The sequence below is a fragment of the Larus michahellis genome, chromosome 6, assembly GCF_964199755.1.
Source record: "Larus michahellis chromosome 6, bLarMic1.1, whole genome shotgun sequence".
NCBI lineage: Eukaryota > Metazoa > Chordata > Aves > Charadriiformes > Laridae > Larus > Larus michahellis.
Genome location: NC_133901.1, coordinates 52,127,906 through 52,147,632, shown reverse-complemented (window position 1 = coordinate 52,147,632; position 19,727 = coordinate 52,127,906). Strand labels below are relative to the sequence as shown.

Here is a 19,727-nt window from a genome sequence, read left to right as displayed (position 1 = left end):
GCACACAATAAATATTGAATCTTTGGGAATGAAGCTCATAACTCAGTTTGCCACTCCTGACTAACGAGCCATCTCAAACTCATAAATGAGTAAGTATGTTCTTTGGACTAATGACCACATAACATGCTGGGATTGATGTTGTGGAAGATATTGCAGACACATGGGAGTTTTCAGGAAATATCAAGGCTCTTTAGAACCGCTACTAACAATGCACTAGCTTTGTTTAATATCTGTGTGGGATGTATTTTGTGTGTTTATGAGATTTTTCTTTGTCTCTGGTCTCTCCAATTCCAATTAAGCTGAGTCATGTGCAGGCGGAGCATAAGGGGTTGTATTAGAGGAGCATCAAAAATGGATTTTTTATTTTTTATTTTTTTTTCACAGATATTACCCATATCACTACTATCATTTGGATTCAGGACAAACCCGAAAGGTGAAAAATCAAAGGAAAAACTTCCCAGTCTTTTCCAATTTATCTGAAAACAGACAAAAAAACAGGATCCCCGAGCGGTCTTGTCTGATTGGTTGGTTGTGAGGTTTCAGTCTCAACAGTGCTTTCCTTTCTTTCTTTTATATTGTGACTCCTTCTATCATAATATGCATAATTAGCACCTTTGCACTCAAATATAGCTGAATATTTTCCAAGCAAAAGCTAGAAGCATTTAATTTTGAAAATACTCAAACCAAAACATTTCAAAATGGACAGAACATTTGTTTCCCTTTTTTTCTCCTCTAAGATGATATTTCTGGTTTCAGGCAGTGTTTCAGTTATGACGACCACATTTTCTGCTGGCAAGAGGTCCCATCAGTGGAATTTAGCTGGTCAGAAGGATGATGCAGTCTTATACCCCTTGGGCTGGCCCAGCTTGGAGTCTGAGTCACTACTGATGCATTTATTGGGTTCCTACTCTGCTATTGGCTTCTTACATGATACTGGGCAGGTCTCCTAATCCTCCAGGAACTGGCACAGATGCTGCTTTCCTCCTTCCCAGATTTTCTGCCGTGCTCTCTGGAGGAGAGACTTCACGTTCCGCATCTAGCATAGGGAAGCCAGAGTGTGGTTAAGGATGTTATAATCCAAATGGCTGTGGTGGAAACCTTCTGTCTTATCTGCTCTGTTTAGAGTTCAGCCGTTCCTGTTTCTGGAAGGTTCACAAGGCAGGTCCCTGGGCCATCCCTCAGCCTTTGAGGAAAACCAGAGCAGAATAGCATCCTGTCCTTTGCTGCGGCAGAAACCCTTGCTAGAACCAAATGCCTGTGCAATGAGAGACACTGAAGCACTGGAACTAAAGCAACCTCTCCCAAGAGGTGCATGCACAGGTTTTTCTCTCAAGAGATTCAAATCAGTTCTAACTGCACATTTAAATACTTAATGCTTTTGAATGATTGATGGGTTGAGGTACAGCTCTCCTAATATCTGTTTTGTTCTGTGCCTGCATCCTCATCTGGATGTCTTGAGCTAACAGAACAGCACAGCCTGGTAATAAATGCTTTTGCCATGGGAACTGGACACATTAGCAGCATGTTTACTGTCAGCTCCTTCTTCTACCTGAGCAGGTACAGGACATACTGCAAGGATCACTAATTGCCTGACACGTCTTTGTCAGTAACCAGCTCAGCTGAGTTTTCCCTGCCCTGCTGAGCTACTTTTGTTCTGCCCCAGTATCATGTTGTGCTGTAACAGATTTCCGTTCGGCTGGAGAAACCGTTCTCCGCCTCCTGCCCAGCCCTGCTCTGCCACCCAGCAGCGCAGTCGCTGAGCTGAGGGCACAGCTCAGGGAACGCTAAGGACAATCTCTTTGTCCTTTATTTGCACAATGAAGATACACCTCCCTTCTGTATGGCCAACACATACAGATATTTCTAACCAAAACGTTTGCCTGGGCATAGTGTATGGCGTGAGTGCCAATGGCCTCCGACCTCCTCTGGTCTCCGAGAGGTAAGGCAGGTAGCTTTCTTGGCCTCACGGCACCGGCTCTAACACAAAAGGTAGTACCACACACAGAATTATAAATGTGCTTGCTGTTCACTACCATGCTTAAATGTATAGGACTGCTCAAGGCATATAAAATAGTAAATATTTATAAGGTCAGGCTGAGATCAGGCACTGCATCTTTCATGCAAACCCCACTTCAGAGCGCATTAGCCTATTAAATGCACTCACCTCCCTTCTGTAAAAGGCTAGTAGGGAGAAAAGAATCCATTCCTGGTCATGAGGGGGCCCCAGTGCAGTAGTAAAAGAGAGCAGCGCTCACTTAGAAAGTGAGTTAGCATAAAGATAATCCACCCCCTTAAAGATAATTCTCACCATCCTCAGTGAAAAATACTGAGATGCTCTAGATCAGCTGGCATAGATAATGTGCCTCCCACTAAAAGCTCAGATTTACAGCTACTGAAAAAGTGCCTCCTTCCTCCTGTATTTGGAAATAGCTTTTCCATGGCTGAAAGGACAGGGTTAGGCAGCTCTTCCTGTTGGGGGAGATGGGGACACTGATACAAAAATGTTCTTACTGCAAAATAGCGCTGAGAGCGCCGTCGCTGAGATACAGGCAGCAGAGGCTGACAAATAACCTGGCTGCTGAAGAGCTGTTTGACTGAGCCAGCAGCGAAATGGGGGTGGGAGCTAATTCCGGTTACGGTCATGACAGATAAAAAATGGCACAGTTGCCATGGCTGGCAGGGTGTCTACCACAGTGACATAAACAAATAATAAAAGAGAAGGCGTTTGGCATCACAAACCCCCAGCAAAGTCCATGCAGAGCACAGTCTGTCAGTAAGGGCTGCACGTGCCTCTGATTTCCCAAATGACAGCTCTGTAATAAGCTGTGTAAGAAACTTGGCTTTGTGAAACAACCTGTAGCATTTCACTTAGCACTTAATTCCACAGCTAGTGAATCTTCTTTACTGACATGTCGTGGCCTTTTCACACTTTTCTGCTGATTTATACTTTCTATCATATGAACCACAAACCACCGCCTGTTTTTAATTTCTAATTCTGTGTGGGACTTCTGAGAGCTTTTGAAACCTAACAGAAAATGCCAGCGATGTAAAGACATGCAGTGTGTGCTAACCTGCATACCTGCCAACCTCACCTCCACCATCACAGGCAATAGCTACAGAGGTAGCTGTCAAGCACGGCATCACAACTCTCTCAGTTTTCCCCACCAAAAATTAAGGTATTCATTCAGAGTGTTTCTCCTTTCTGGTTCCTTCTAAAAAGCCGACTCCTCCTGTTCTCTTGGTTACACTAGTCAGATCCTCTCTGTGCCTCCTGGCTCCCCTGCAGCTGACCCTGACGCGGGTCAGAGCAGCCATCAGACCGACTGGGTCCTCTCTCCCAGCTGGTTTCTCATCACACCAAAAGCCAGCCAGCTCCTGGCAAGATGGGGAACGACACCTGAGGGATCCTGCAGTAGGGAAGGGCCTGTGGTAATGGTGATCAGGAGTCCACAGAATTCTCTATTACAGTGTCCCTTTACCCAACCCTTATTCCCAGCCACGTTGGCTGCTCAGGACAGGAGCCTCTTGGAGGATCAGACTCCATGGAGGGGAAAATGCAGGGCTGGAATTAGGAAGAGTTTCAGAGCACTCACCCTTTTCTTCCACTGTGGACACCCAAGAGGATAAACACTCCTTTCTTCAGGCTTGCTGACTGGCATTAAATTCAGGCTTGCCATCTACACACCAACTACAGACCAGACTTCTTTGGAGACCCTTACTGTGCAGCCAGCAAAGGTGTTTCCTCCTTCAGCAGCAGGAGACTGAGACTCGTCTGGGCGAAACCAGGGAAAGCCAACCAAGACCATTGGCGAAGCTGCCAGACTGAGCCAGTGCTGCTCACAAAGGAGCCAGACTAATTGAGACCTGCTGAAGGAGCAGACTATCTCATTAACCACATGTATAGGGAAGCCCTAAGCGAACCTATTCACAGGTAACCAGCACGGCACGCCATATGGCTAAGATCCCAGAGAGCTCTCTCATGGTTTGAAAGCTTGGGCCATCCTGCTCTGCTACGTTCTCATATACAGCAGAGATGTAATTTGCTGGCTGCTGGGTGCCGCACACCTACAGTGCTCCTCTTAACCCTTCTCGAGTCTGCAAGGGACTCTGTTCTTCACCAGTAGTCAGGCTGGGCAGCTGTTCATTACAGCGCAGCTCCAGGAGGAGGGTATTGCTCTACATATGGGACAGCTGGGTCACCAGGAAAAACATCTGCATGTCCAGATTCAAATCCATAAAGTGTTAGAAGGAGTGTCCTGAAGACAGAAATGCTGGCACAGGACAAAAGTTCATGGATACTATTAAAAATCAGGAACCTGAATTGGTCTATCTGAACTTGTTTTGTGTTTATACACCTCTAAAGGGTATAACTGAATAGTTTTGGTCAAAAGGGGAGATGGGAAGATTGGTCATAGTTAGTCACAAGCGCAGTCACAGGCTTTAAAATGGGAAGGGAATTACATCTCCATGGATGGAGAGATCCAGGGAAGAGCAAAGGAGAGGGGGACCTCAAGCATTCTGCAAAACACAAATGAGAACTGTGGCAGGGAGCTTTTTCTTTGAGTCAGGAAGTGTCATGTATAGACTCTGGGACTAGTTAGAGCAGATAAATGTCAACTCTGTCCATGTGAAGATGATGGCGTCAGCGTGCCCAAGCACTGATCCATCCACCTGTTGATCCAGCTCATTCCTCATGAATTTGAGCCCACCTCTTGCCACAACGTAACATACTCTGCCAAAGACATGTATCTTCCACCACTCCAGTAAGGCACTACCTCCTGGTATCATAAAAGCTCCCTTTTTACAAGTTTGTGTGCTTAAGTTCTCTATGTTTCTATGGATTTGGATGGAGAAATAGTTACCAGAAAACATCACAGGCCAAAGACAGGAAAGATAAATGCTAAGAAGATACTATGTGAAAGTTTCCCAAGGACTGATAAGTTTTGGAGAGAAGTAATCCTCATGAATTTGCAAGAACTGATAAACTTAGACCACCAGAGTCTAATACTGCGCAAGGCTGCCAGCACACATTAGCATCTACAACAGGTTGTATAACTTGGATCACACCCAGGAGGGCGGTGGCTGCTATACGCAGATGAAGACTACAGAGTTATGTATACAGCTGGTGAAACAAAGTGCCTGCTGAAGGAATTTCTAAAGACCTGCCTAAAAGCTACTGGTGCGTCAGGATGACCTTCTGCTTCTGAGTGTGCATGTTGGGGTTGGCCTCCCAACGGTTGCTCCAGCTAATAAGTGAACATGAATGAGCGTGTTATATGAATAGTTACCTGCTATTACTAATAACACCTTGATTCTAGTAACAACAGCAGCTAATGAATAAAAGATATTTCAAGAAATAGCGGTTGTAATCTGTGTTTTCCCATAACACTATCCCCTATCAAGGAAAAAGGAATTTACACCACCTGTTTGGGAGAAGCATGCTAAAGACAGTGGGGCACTCATACCTCTTCATGGTGGGACCTGCAGACCTAGCTTGGACAGACAGTGTTAGCACAGCTTCTTTGACCAAACAAGCCACTAGCCATGAAATGGTTTGTTGAAATCCCAGTGAAATCCTTGCTACTGCCTGACAGAAGGAATTGGTGGCTGTGGGAAATATGTTCCTCCTCCTGAACTATCGTATAGGAAATTCAGTCAAATCCAGCCTTGTGGAGGGACTTGACATGAACCACGTGAGCGTTTGCATGGGCAAGATTTGTTCAAAGGGAGAAGGTCCCATGTAAGAGCCAGCTAACCGCCATTGGCTCCATCACCCACACATTGTCTTCTCTGCATGCTTCAGTGCATGTCTGGGGACCATGACCAGACCCAACTCTGCCACTTACTCACTCTACAGACATGGGTTGTCACTTGAGTCTGCTATTTTTCAAAAGCATCTCCGTAGGTGATGCTTCGTGGCTGCTACTGATGTCCACAGAAACTGTGCAGACTCAGCACTTCTAATGTGGAAAAACAACATGTGTTGCAAGTCACACTGCAGCAAAAACATGAGACCCACAACATTTTATCTTGTAAGCCTCCCCCTCAATCTGCCTCCAGGTAACCTGCATTCCTCTCTCTCCAGGGCTGTCAAGTCTGTACCTCCACTTAAGGAACAGACAGATTTCTCTATCTATAAAAAGAACGTGAGGTTGTTTGAATGACGATTGCAACAAAACTAGCTTTATTGAGTCAGACCAAAAGTACCCTCTGACTAACCACAGCCAGCAGCAGATGCTTAGAGGCCTATAGAAGAACGATCAGATTATATCCGGACCTTTATTTTTAATAACTACCAATAGCCTCATCTTCCGTGAAGCACTCCTTCCATGTAAGTGCTGAAAGGCTTGAACCAGATCGCACGGTCTTGCACATTAAAGCAGCTCCTACCCTAGAGAGAGTTTATAACCCAAGAGGCCAAACCCCCATATACAGATGCAGGCACAAAGCATTCATGGCAAAGCTGAGTCAAATGGAGTCTCTTGACACCAGGTTATATTTTCAAAACCATCTGTCCAAACATGATGGAAATTATTAAACTAAAGAAACAAAGGCTTCGACAGGTGAAACTTCCTTCCAGATTTTCTGGCAGTGTTCCAGCCTTGATCATTGAAATTTCACGTGCACACCCGACCTCTGTGAGCGCATGAGCACGCTGCTAAAACACGCCTAGCTGAAACGCCATTCAAGCAAAACTTTTTGCTTGGTGAGCGTATTTCCTGTTGTCTCTGGTAACTCCTTCAATCCCAGCACACTGATCTCAGCAACCTCATGATTTATTAAGACACGGAGCAATGTTTTTCCAGTGGGTTTTTCCCCCCAACGCCATTGTCATCACTGCTGAGGTCCTGGCATTGAGAGCTTTCCAGGTTCAGGCAGCCGGAGCGGGCACTCCGGGTGAGCTGCGGTCAGCAAACATTTGCAGTCAGCAGCTGACTTCACGCTGGTACCGGCCAGCTCGGGCAGACAACGAAGCCCTTCGCTTTTGTGCCCAGCACCTCACTCTGAGGGCAAAAGAAGATCCCTCAGCCCATGGGACTTCCCAAGCCCATGTGTTGCCTACAGCCGTCGGATTCGTTTAATGCCCATGTAAAAGAAGTCGAGTTGGGTGTGATCGAAGAACAGGGGAAAAGTGAGCTGGCTCAGCTCTGCTTTAATAATATTAGTCATGAATTTTTACTCACTCGGAGTTCCTAAAGCTTGCTTTCCTTTTTTCCCCTCTTATCTCTTTAATCTGTGTGGAACACAGGTGATGTCAATCCTGCTGAGACAATCCTGAAAACTTTGCTTAGCTTTAACACTTGCATCTCTACCTCAGACTTTAAGGAGAGCCTGTGGGATGTCAGCAGCTGTACAGCTAAAGGGAATCCTTTCCAATCCTCTCTACCAGTGCCAAAACATTGTCAAATCCCCACGCGTCGAGCAGAAGCCTTCCTACTTCAGAAAGCAACGTGCCTTTCCCTCTACTTCCCCCTGTGCCTCAGCAAGCAGGGTAGCTGATGGCATGGCTCCAGTGCTCTCCAAAGCTTCCAAACTGCTGCTGCCAGCAACGCAAGCAGATGCCACCTTTGTCTGGCAGGGTAGCATTAAAAAAGCCACAGGGTATCAAGTGAGAGTTCTCCAAGGCTGTATCACCAGAGTTGTTAGAGAGGAGCCAGCAGGAACCTTAAGATTAAGTCCCATCACTTCAGTAGTTAAATTAATTAAAGTGCAGATGGAGTGGGCGAGGGAACCTGTATGAAGTAATTAAGCAAAACACCTACTCAAGTTAAACCCCAGTGACATCCACTCCTTCCACTCAGAGAAGTGTCTCTGGTCTGGGCCTACATGCAACAAGGTGAACGTACCTTTGCCAAGGGGGTAGAAATTCCCAACTCCTCTTTCCCTCCCTCATTCTCATGAGGATAGAAATTTTTTTTTTTTTTTTTTTTTTTTTTAAAATCTGATGCATGAAACATGACCTGGACCGGGGCTCAAGAAGTTTGGATGCTCATTCCCGCTCTGCCACTGACCGGATGAGTGACCTTGGCCATACTTTCTCGTTCCTTTTTCAGGAGAAGGAATGATCCCCACCTCGCTGAGCCTTATGCAACACACCCTGCTGCAGCTTACGTGATACTGCTGCACCCATTAAAGGAATAATTGGACCTGTCCTAGATGGCCAGAGGCTTGGCAAATCGGTTTGTTCTGAACCATCCCAATGCCTACCTTTTTGGTTGTTTGGCCTAAGATCTTTTTGCAGATGGAGAAAAAAAAAAGTCAATTTCAGAACAAAATGTTTTAAAAAATTTGACATAGTTAAGTAATATAAGGGTTTGCATCTGGTTTATTTGCTTAGTGATGAAACACCAGAGAATATAGACACTGGAAACCTTTCAGCTAAGATATCTACACTTCAGATATCAGAGGAGCTATGATAGCTGTTCAGATCTAGTAACATTCCCTGTGGACACTGTTTGAAGATCAAACATCTGTAATTTTCCCTCAGACAGGACATCCTGCCAACCACCGCAGGGACATGGTCACACTAAGAAAAGTGCCAGATTTTCTGTTTGTCTGCAAGCACCAGAGAGTTGCTGAATTTTTGGCTGACCACAGAAACCCAAGAACAGTAAACTTCATGGGTGATAAGACTGATGCCAGCCAACAAGGAAACCAGCTGATTAATGCACACCCCACAGTCTCTGACATGGGAGGAGCAAGGGGTTACTTAAGTGAAATTACGTGATCAGGCACTGCCAGCACACAAACGCTCACTACGCATCTGAAATCACCCAACCAAGGTTTCAGCTCAGCGACAGCCCTCATTGAAGGGTGGCCTCAGCCTCCAGCACCTTGGATTACACTTCCCGAGCTCTGTCCCTTCAGCCCAGTATCTGCGAGGCCATCAGCTGAGAAATATTCCTGGTTTGGCCAAAAAGACCCCATAGCAGACCTGCTCTTACGTAGGGAAGAGCCTGCAGATCAACTGTTAAGTTGTTCAGAGACCTGAGAAGCAAAGCTCTCCTAGGCCCCTGAGAGCGGGCACAAAGGCACTTAAAATAGCAGCTCTATCCCCAGAACTAATTCATAAGCTTTTAGACCCTAATGATATCCCAGCAACAAGCAGAGAAATGCCACATAGGAGGTCAGACTGCCGCATCATCATCAGAATAGAGACTTTCCGAAGCCTTCATTGTGTGTAAGGCCAGGGACACAAAGGCACTGCTTTCCCCAAGGACAGGGGACTAGATTTTCAGAAACACTTACAGGCTCTGGAGCCTCATGATTGCTTCAGGTTCCTAATATCAGATCCTAAAAGCTTCTCTTTCACACTACCCAGAGCATTTCTAATCCCAGAAAAGAGATGGAAACAAGGGAGAACTGCAACAGGTAACTTCCTACTCAACAAAACATGCTTTCTGTGCTGAGAGCAAGCTATGCATTGCTTTGCTCCCCTTCCCATAGACGGTACTCGTTGTAATAGGTAGTTTCCAAATACATCTGCTTCCCCTTTTCTCTAGCAGCTGCTTTACTAGCCTTAAACAACTGCCTAAACCACAACCAGAATTTCTGAAGCTTAATCTCTAACTTGCACCCAGAGTTTTGCTGCAGCCCATCATTTCCCTAGCACATAGTATCAGCAACATCCTACATACTCTCATCCCTCATGTAACCTTCTAGAAGCTCCTGTCCCAGCAGGCTCCTTTTATAGGAAAGCCCAGGGCTCAGCTGCCCCATCAGTCCCCTCCACCTGGGAGGGGGGGAGCAGTTACAGCTGAGGCTCAGCCTGGCTCCTCGTAAGGGGTCAGTCCACCTTTCCTCAGCAGAGAAGTTACAAGCTTGTGCTAATTTCAGTACAAGCTCTCCAAAATACATTGGCTGAGCCTCTAACTATGCCAGAAAGAAATGTATTAACGTATTTGGGTGAGCATAAGAGAATGATCCACCTCTTAGGCTTGCACAGAGGACATCCAGCCCAAGGTTTACATATGCAGGTAATTTTCGAAATCCTGCTAAAAATACTGTGAAGTGCTCAGTTTTTAGAGGGCAGGGGCTCTATTTTTTTTCTGGGAATCAGGATTAGAAAGGGTTTTATGATTGGGCATTTTTTTCCTTAGATGTTTCTGAGTTCTGCTTTTGGAAACTCACTAGTAATCACTAGTTCCTTGGGAATTCTGGCTTTCATCCTCTCAAAATAATCCATGAAATGGAGAGGGAGAAGAGCTCCAAATTACCATTTAGCTGATGCTACAAACAACATATTTGAGGCAAACTTCTCCCTGTTTTTATAGGGCTTATCGCATTTTAAATGTGCGTGCATCGACTCAGCTCAGACGAAGCCCCAGCAATGTCTGCTGGTGGTCCAAACAGAAGAGTCAGCTCTGCGTGAGAGAGAGCACATGAAAGACACGTCGGGCCTGAGGTTATGAGAGGACATGGCAGTGGGCACCATTCCCATTTGTTGGGACACAGAGGGCAGAAATCTGAGAGGACTGAGTGATTTTATTGGACGTCCTAAAACCTTCCTTGTGACACGTAGGATGCTTGCTCCTTCTGTGCATGGGGAAGATGGTGGGCATGGTAGGACGCTGCTGAACTCTCCTCTACTATATCATTAATGCAGTTGCTTTGGGAGAGGAGGAGGAGAGACCCCCAGTTTGTTGGAAATGCTGACAGCGTCCTGATATCCAGATCCTTCTTCTGAAAGGGGACTTTGCTATTGGAGAGGAGTATTTGCTATTGGACTCAGCAAACAAGATGCTGTTTCATTAGTCAGTTGTTTTCTGGGCTGGTATGGCCAGAAATGATTGCAACTGCCTTTGGCCGGACATTTGATAGAGTGCCACATTATATATTTATTGAGTGAAGAAATCCTAACCGGATAAAAATAGCAAGGCTGGGATTAGAAACTGGCTGGCAGATGAAGAACAGAGGTTCACTGTTGCTTCAAGATGCCTAGTGTCGCCAGAAAGATCCTGCACGGTGTTGATGTGGGTCTGCTAAGCTGGGGCAGGGGAGACACAAGACTGGCCTGAGGAAGCACAGTGAATAACTCCACCAGGCCTTTTGGATGACTGAGTGATGTCTTCTTGATCAAGAGAGGTAGTACACCAATGAATTAGCTCTCTCTAGTAGACACTGCACACAGATCCGCTCCTTGCAGCCCAGCAAAACTGGAAGACATACCATTCGAGGTGAGGTGCATAGTGGGGTCCACTCTTCTGCCATGCAAGATAGGAAGTTCACTCTCTTAATGATAGGTGGAGCAATATTAGTGGTCCTCACATTATTTATGGAAAAAGGACAAAAAATTCTGTTTAAAATGTCCTTTGTCAGTCTTCTTTTAGTCAAAAGGGATTTTCCCTTATGAACTGATACTTCCTACCTCCTGTGGTGTTCCTAGTGGGTGGTTTAAATGGTAAAGGGACTGGAGAGTCCAGTCTCTTCAAAGCTTTGTTTTTTGCTCCCTCTTCCGGCGGGTCAAGTGTATCCATTGTAATGGAGGTACCAGGTCATTCTCTGGAGCTAGTGTGCTATTAGGCCTGCTCTCTAAGGAGTGCCTGTCTTCAGGGAATCACCACAATTGCTACAAAATCGCACTTTGGGATCCAAGACCAGGAGTTGACTTCTTTTTCCCATGCAGAAGAAAGCTTCTAGCAGGCTGCGGAGATGGCTTACACATCATGTCTGAGGTGCAGTTCTGCCCCTTGGAGGGCAGTCACCTCCACCCACAACCCAGATGTCACACCTTCAGTCACTCCAAACCCAGAAAGTGGTTTTATATACACACACTTTCCTCTGTCACTTCTTACCACATGTGTGATCTGGAGCCAATGTGGCCAAGGGATTGTTGAGATAAATTAATTCATTCAAAGACTTTGATGATTCTATTAAGATAATGAGTGAAGGTTACCATCAAGATCAAGGTCTCCATTGTGCTGGGTGCTGTACAAACCCATCTGGGAGATAATACCCACTGTCGCCAAAAGCTTACAATCTAAGTAGACACTTGAATGGGGAGGGAGACTGAGGCATGAGAAAGAGGAATAATTTATTCATGGTTAAAGGCTGAGCTGGAATTAGAAGCCCCCATGTTCTGAGTGGGATCTGCTATCTCCTCTTAGCATCACCATCTACCAATGATTGATGCAGTCATAAATACTCACAATAAAAAGCCTCCCAGAAACAAGCCACACTTAATTCTTGAGGACATTTTGTTCTTTTCTCTGGTTACAAACCATGGGCGGGTAAGGGCTGTTCCGGCAGCTGCACGCAAGGCTTCGGACATAGCAACAGCAGGCAGACCGTGGCTGCAAGAATGACTCCTGTCATATGCAGTCATCTATCAGCACACCCTGTGGTGCTCATAAAAAAAGCCCTTCACAGAGTGCACAGTGTGCATTATTGGACGAATAAGATCTGAGGCAGCATCGCCATCCCTGAGTTGGAGAGGGAACTGCAGGGGAAACACATCCGAAGTTGGTGCCTTCAGTACCATTGTGTGTTACGTATTCCTCTCCACTCACCCTGATGGCGTGAGGTCTGAATCATGTTGCCATATTTCTGAAAACCGAGGTGAGGAAGGGTGGGACTCTGCCTCCAAACAGGTACTGCAATGAAATCTGACAGCAGAAAGCCTAGGAGTTAGCACACCTGTCTCAGTGGCAATGGGTAAGGACACAACTGCCTAAAGCACATCATTCCAGAAAGTACCACACAATGATAGATTAATATGAACGTTAGTTTCTTCTAATGTTGGGGCAGTTGAGGTTTTTGCCTTCTTCTCTGTTGATGTGGCAATGAGCGCTTTGTCCTCTAAACATAGGGCTCATTCCTACTTTGCGTGTGTTAATGTAAAACCAGTGCAAACATTGCTGTCGATTCTCATTCCGAGACCAGATGCAGGTCACCGTATAAACTCAATGTTCAGGAAGAGCTGCCATTATACAGGAACCTCATTTGCTCCTGATGTGATGCCGTCCCAGTGTACTGGGGTGTCAGCCCCCAGTAACCGCCAGGAGAAGCCAGGATGTTCTTGCATCTTCTTTGGTAGGGCACTCCCTTTCTCAGCATGGACATGTCGTAGGGGTACCCTCCACCCCCTCTTCCTCTCCCTAGTAGCAGGGTATGCTCTGATCTGTTTTCAGCTCAGATGCATCATACGATACACCATCTCGCCGCCCGAGTCTGGGCAAATCATTATCTGTGCCATGCCTCAGTTACCAGTGTCAGTGAACAGCTGACACTCTGTAAGCGTACCGAGGTTGCAGTAGACCATGTCCTGGGATGCTGCAGTGGTGGAAGTCAGATAAGGACGACTTTGTAAAACATTCATACAAAGCAAGCTTGACTGTTAGCAGTTGTGAAAAACGAACGTGACTGGCCAGAACAAAGTTCACTGTCATGCACTGACACCCCTCAGCAGCACCTGACCAGCATGAAGCTCTCTCCTAGCTGTGCTTCAAGAGTGGCACTCAGAAAAGGGTTATTGTTTCTAGCCACGTTTCTCTTTCCTTCACTCTCTGTGTCTCTGTTTTTTAGGGCTCAGTGGAAAATCTTGATCAGGCCACAGACCATGCTCTTAAGGCTGTAAGCAAAATGTCTGGTCCCCTTAGACAGGAAAAGGAAACACCTCCTTCAGAGAGGGTTATGCTTCAATAAAGCACCTCTTTGTGGTGGCCCTCATCAGCAGTGAAACTTCGTCCAGGCTGACAGTATGAAAGCCAAGGGGCTTGTCCCCAACAGGCCAACAAAAGCGCTGCTTTACTATTTATGCAACAGCCTGTTTCTCGGGACATTTATAAAAGAGGTCAGGGTTGTCCAACAGCAGAGTATCCGCAACATTTTTCCAACAATCACCAATAAAAGTGCCTCATGCTTAAGAGTTTGACAGTAAGCTGGCTTCTGGCTCTGTCAGCAATGGCATTTGCAAAGGATTGGTGATAGATTTCGTGCTGCTGCCAGTTTACCCTGACCATCTTGAAGCTGTTTCTTCATCTTGACTGTCTGATTCAGCCTCCAAGCTCCTCATCATCACCATTTATTGCGACTGACTGACTATTTTGGCAGAAAAGATAGTCCCAGTCAGTGCAGATGACACTGGGGAACGTTGGAGCCGGAGGCAGATCCTGAGCCCTGGGTTTTATTGGGAAATGATTCAGCTTTCCTTATAGCTCACTGGGGGCCACAGCACCCCGTGAGCTGATCTGATTGATGCTCACCACTGAAATGCAGCCACTCCCAAGGTGAAGAGTAGCAACAAGTAACACACTGAAGGCCAAGAACAGAGCAAAAAAGATCCGGTATTTTTATGTACGTACACTGAATGTATGAGAGCGCTCAGGCAAATAGCCAGGACCCACACTCTGCAAGTTTTGGGCAATGCAGAGAGGTGCTATGTGCCTTCTCAGCCTCGCTGCGATTTATGCCAAGCCTTCTGACATTTGGTGTTCATCGGAAAGCCCAATCGCCCACAGCCCAAGACTCTCAGCTTGCCTTTCATGCAAGAGAACATCATGTTCCCAGGCCTGCCGATTCCAGAGGAAACAAGCCCCAAGAGTACCTTAAAGGCTTGGACACAAATAGCTCCCACTGTGTATTATTTTCAAGCTAGTCTCATGATTTTGCAGGCCTGACTCATTCCGTGTAAATGCCGAGGGTTAGTCATGTTAGTCATCTGTAGGCAAAGAGGAAGGACCTCACTGGACTTACGCCAGCACAGCTTTTACCGCTGTTTTAGGGCAAAGAACTGAGCAAGATTTGCAGGTCCCTGACCTTGGGATTTGTCCTAGGACCTGTTAGGGGGCACAGCAGTGAAAAAGCATGAATCCAGATCTGTGCACACTACTGATGGCTTTACATCCATCTCCATGCGGAGGGTTGATCCTTTCCAAGCTAAGGCCTGGTGTCGGTAGAAGACTGATCAGCTGCCACGGCGGCTCGCCCTTGGGAAGCATGCTGCAGCACCCGAGTGGCGCACACGAGTGCTATGCTGCATCAGAGAGCTCACGTCAGGGTGCTGCTGGCCCTCCACCCACAGGCACGGCCACCAGCGGCTCTGCAGCACTGCTGTGAACGCTGAACCATTCACGATCCTCTGTAAAACAGCACCCTGAGGCCTCAGCATGGGCTCGGTCTGGAGAAGGAGAAGGTCTTTTTAAGCCCGGGTACCCTGCAGAGCATGTTGTCTGTGCTGGACATGGCAGTGCCCAGCACAGGAGCGTTTCCCCGCACGCCTGTGGGCCAAGGACACTCTTCAGCAGCAGCACTGAGCCCCGGCCCGGCTGCAGCCCGAGCCGGGAGCACCATCTGCCGGCTGCGGAACAGCGAGCGGGCTCGCCAGAAGGATAAATTACAGGGGAATTCGGAGCTACGTATGCCGCTGCACGGCCATCAGACCGTGTAGCAAGTTAGAGATGAAAAAGATCGCAGGATTGCGGAAAGCCCTCAGCTAAACCGCCTCCTGTCTGCATTACAAAAGGGACTGCAAACCAATCAGTCTGTCTACACTAGAGCCGGGCAAAATCGCTTGGGTGAAGGATATCCAGTTGTAAATCGGCTGGAGCTATTTACAGCTTGCGGACGGTTTCAGCTAAAAAAAGATCAAAGCATGTCACTGGGCAGTTTTCTTAATAAAAGGGCTTGATTTTTTTCATTTTGAAATGCGGTTTTGTTTCCAAATATTCCTGATAATAATAATATTGAGGGGAGCATAGGGAGCCTAAAAGGGAAACAAAACTTATGTCTCTGGTGCAACAGTGGACCCATTTAAGCAGTTCCCAAGCAGATTCCTCAGGTTTGCCAAAGACCCAAGCTAGCAAGTATTTATTTACACCATGCTGCTGAGCCATCTTCCTGCTTTACCCGCCTCATCCTTTGGTCCACTGAGTTCCACACACCTCTCAAACCTACAGCCCTTTCCCCCTCCAGCTACTTATCCTTCTGGCCAGTACAGAAGGATATCTCTGCCTGCCTTTTTCCCTTTTTTTTTTTTTTTCGTCATGCCCCGAATCTGCATGTGCAGGGGCCAAGCATGTTTCCCCCTTGCAGCAGAGCCCTCATGGATGCTGAAGAGGGGCTCCTTTTGCAGACCCACACACGTTGATGCCTGCGACATTTACTCCCTATGACCGTGAGCTTGTCTGTGTTGGCCCAAGCAGGGCTCTCTGAAGGACGGTGGCCATGTCCAGGATGAGCAGTAGCACGTGGCCTGGGCTCCTGGTCCCTAAAGGGCCATGCTGGGGAATCACTGTAGCTGCCACTCTGCATGGGAGTCTGGCTTTCCTTCAAGGCACAGGGGGACAGGAGCAAGGTGTGGCTGGCAAGCAGCCAGGGTATGTTGCTAGACCTGGGAGCTCAGTATGGTCCCTCTCACCTCCAGGGTTATCTCACCTCCTGCCATCCACCCAGGAATGTGCTATGACTCGCTTAGTCCTGCTTGTCCTAATAACACCTTCCTGGAGTGCTATACATAATTTCCCTCCACCCTTTTCTCCAAGCTGATCCTGCTTGTCCTTTAATGGCACACCACCTCCTCACTTTTCTTTGATTTTCATCACCAGATACCCCACCTCAGCACTTCAGTCCCTTTCCCTCTCCCAGCCCTCAGCTGCCTGGTTGGCAGGTGCTGGAAAAAGATGCTCTAGACCAGTACTTGCTCTCTGGACTCTCAGAAGAAATACTTTTTCGGCCAACACAGCGTGAGCCTGTGCAAGTTACTGCAATGGCAAGTCAATACCATTCAGAGGGAATATCCTCTAGTACTGTAACTGAGAATATGTGATAGAGGAATCATCTTAGCCCAGGCTAACTGGACTGAGCTGGAGCTTTTGAAGTGCTCTAAGCTCACTTGCTCCAGGGCACGGGCAACTTCTACATAGCACAGCTAAAGAGGCTGTTGCCCTAGAGACCCTTGAAACTGGCTGCCTTGAACATCAGACTAGTCAGATGGAGCCTGGGGCCGGCCTAGGGCATAAGAGGCTAGATCTATCCCCAAATTGCTGCCTGGCTCCAGGCCTCAGTTTTGCATCCTGTAAAATGGGAAAAGCGGGGAAGCTATTTCACTGAGGCACTTTGAGAGCTGCAGCTGGAAAATGCTTTGGAGATAACCATGCCTTGAACCGTGAACCAACCCTCTGCAAGATTTCTGGCCCTTCTGATGTGAAATAATTTTCACTGGATGTGTCCAGCCATGCAGTTCACTACAGTAGGTGAGGATTCCCTGAGCATGAACCATGAGGAGAACCTGCTAACGTGAGGATACACTCAACATTGGTAAAGCACAAGCAGACGTCACGGGAGACTGCTCATCACGTGTCACCCATGCACAGAGCAGCATTAGGGAACATAAAGGTTACAATGAAGAGGTCACGCAGCTGTTTGCGTGTCCTGGTGCGTCAATACTGTCTTTAATGGCACAATCTCAGATTGATATAGCTAAAAAAAAATAATAGACAGGCTTCTGGGCATACCAGCACCTTTCCTGCCTTTTCAGAGCAAAGGCGCTCAAAAAACCTGTTTGCTTTTTCCAGTGCATATCAGTCAGTCTAATAAAAGCTATTAAATTTCCCCAGCCTTTGTCTGCCTTTGTTTCTGGAACCACTTGACTGTAGGAGCAGAATAGCACAGGGCATGTTCAGGACAGGACTGGAAGCAACACTTACACTTTCATGGGGTGCTGGGGGATGTTTTCAGAGGCGTTAGACACTATTGAAGCCGCACATAGGTGGTGCACAAGGCAAAGCTGCAGTAAAGTCCGCTGAAATCTGCTTACTGCACTGGGAAGCCAAACCTTCCTGAGACTTTTTCAGCTCTTTCAGGGTGCTCCCGAGACAAGATTAATTTCTTTTTGTTTTGATCTCATACCTTCTGCATCTCTTTTAAAATAAGAGACGTCGAATTCCTTCTTGACCTTTTTAAATGGCCACTCTGTTTAAAAAAAAAAAAAAAAAAAAAATCTGTCATTTGGGCACTTTGCATTGTCACCAAGAAACTTTTGAGATATCTGTGAGCCAGACTTGGAATTTTTACACCCATTTCTTAACCTCATTTTTCATATCCATCAGTTGCATTGGTACCAGGGTGGAAGGCAGCAAGAGTATTAGAGGCTTTATTTCTTAATCTTTCTGTGATTACTTGTACAAGCTCTTTATTCAGATCTTCTCTGTACTCTGGAAATTAAACCTACACATCTTATATTCATGGTTTTGGTATGTTTTGTTTTTTAACAAACTGGAACAAATTACCATAGATGATGGTAGGTTCTCTATCTCCTGTTGTCCTTAGACCCCGTCTGCTGTTTTGGGAGATGAGCAAAGAGTCAAACACACATTACAGCACTCAATGCAAAGGTCAGTAGAGATCTGTATTGGCCAACATGTCAGATGGGATAATTTACCAGTCCTTCTAGCCATAAAATGTATTTTAATGCTTTCTGGGCCCATTTTAGAAAATTTACAGAGCTTTTGTCAGTAACAATAACAAAATTTGAAGGACATTATAATACAATTCTGCATCCCATTTCTTCAGAGAGTATCTCGTAGAGTCTATTAAACAGCCTTTGAGAGCTGTAATTAAGTGCTTTGAAACGTGTTTGGGACAGTTTTGTTTCAGGCTTTGCCTCCAGCTTCTTTGGCTTGAAAAAACATGCTTGTTTCCAGGAAAGGGACTATTGCATTTAATTGAAATTAGAAGTTGACTGGGGAGGCTGCTGCCTCTGAAGCGCCCTGGTGCTGCTGGTGCTTCTGTGAGCTTGGAGGAGGACCTGGCTGTCTCTTGTAACAGCTAATAAAAGATTAAATTCCTCCTCTTTATTTTGGATCCACCTACAGTTATTTTTTTCCTCAATTTTGTAATCCCATTACTTAATTTGTCTTGGAGTAAACAAAAAAAGCTCACCCCAGCAAACCCAGTGATGTCCTTCCTTTCCGGTTGGTCAAGATGTGTCTGAAGTGCTGCGTGATTTCAAAATGCTGTCGCTGCTGGGCCCGAGGAATGAGAAAATTCCAGTTCAAGAGCCCTGAAACAGACATGTGGAGACTTTCAAGAAACAACTGGAAATTATTCTTTGTCCTGCCATGGGAAATGGATGCCAAGTGCAGGGCGGCAGCATCCCCAGTGTCCCACCAGTGCTACCCCAGTGGGGCAGAGCCCCCAGCAGCCCCTCAGCTCCCTTGGGGCAGCCTCTTCTGGCACAGGGAGCACAGCCACCCTAGCCACTAAAACCATGCTAAACATCACAGCATTAGAATTCTATTTCAATATAAGAAATAATTTAAATAAATAAAGGATTTATTTCTCTTACCTTTCAGTTTCTGGCATTTATCTTCTACTAGATAATTTTTTAAGCTTTTTCTTAGTGTGTGTATCACCTCGTTTTTTAAAATATTCACAGATCCAGGAGGTGGGGCTTTAATTGCTGTAATAGGATGCAGCTGGGAGGCACAGCTGGCCCTGGGATCAGTTGATGGCGGCTGCGTTTTCTCCTCACCTTGGTGCTTCCAAACCACCTGGCCACCCTCGCTGGCTGGGTGGGCAATGCCTGGGGCAAAGGTAGAGTTTTGCCATCAGTGCCTGGTGTGCTGTGCCCTGCTGGAACTCCCTGGCCTGTGCAGAGCCAGTCTTGGCATGGCCAAAGTCTGGCTGAGAGCAAATCTCTGCCAGGCAGGTTTCCCTCCTTGAGGCTGCATGACCCAGGGGGGACATTTTATCCACTTGAGGTGGCCCTGAGAGAAGCTCAGCCTCCA

General features: G+C 46.6%; 1 long non-coding RNA gene across 1 annotated transcript; it reads right to left on the bottom strand.

Annotated features, from left to right (window-relative positions):
* Positions 1-17,368: 17,368 nt before the first annotated feature.
* LOC141744550 (uncharacterized) lies at positions 17,369-19,362 on the bottom strand. Its single transcript, XR_012587494.1, has 3 exons — positions 19,286-19,362; positions 18,880-19,000; positions 17,369-17,910 (listed from the first exon to the last, which is right to left on the bottom strand). It is a non-coding gene; the product is annotated as an uncharacterized LOC141744550 (long non-coding RNA).
* Between the last annotated feature and the right edge of the window lie 365 nt (positions 19,363-19,727).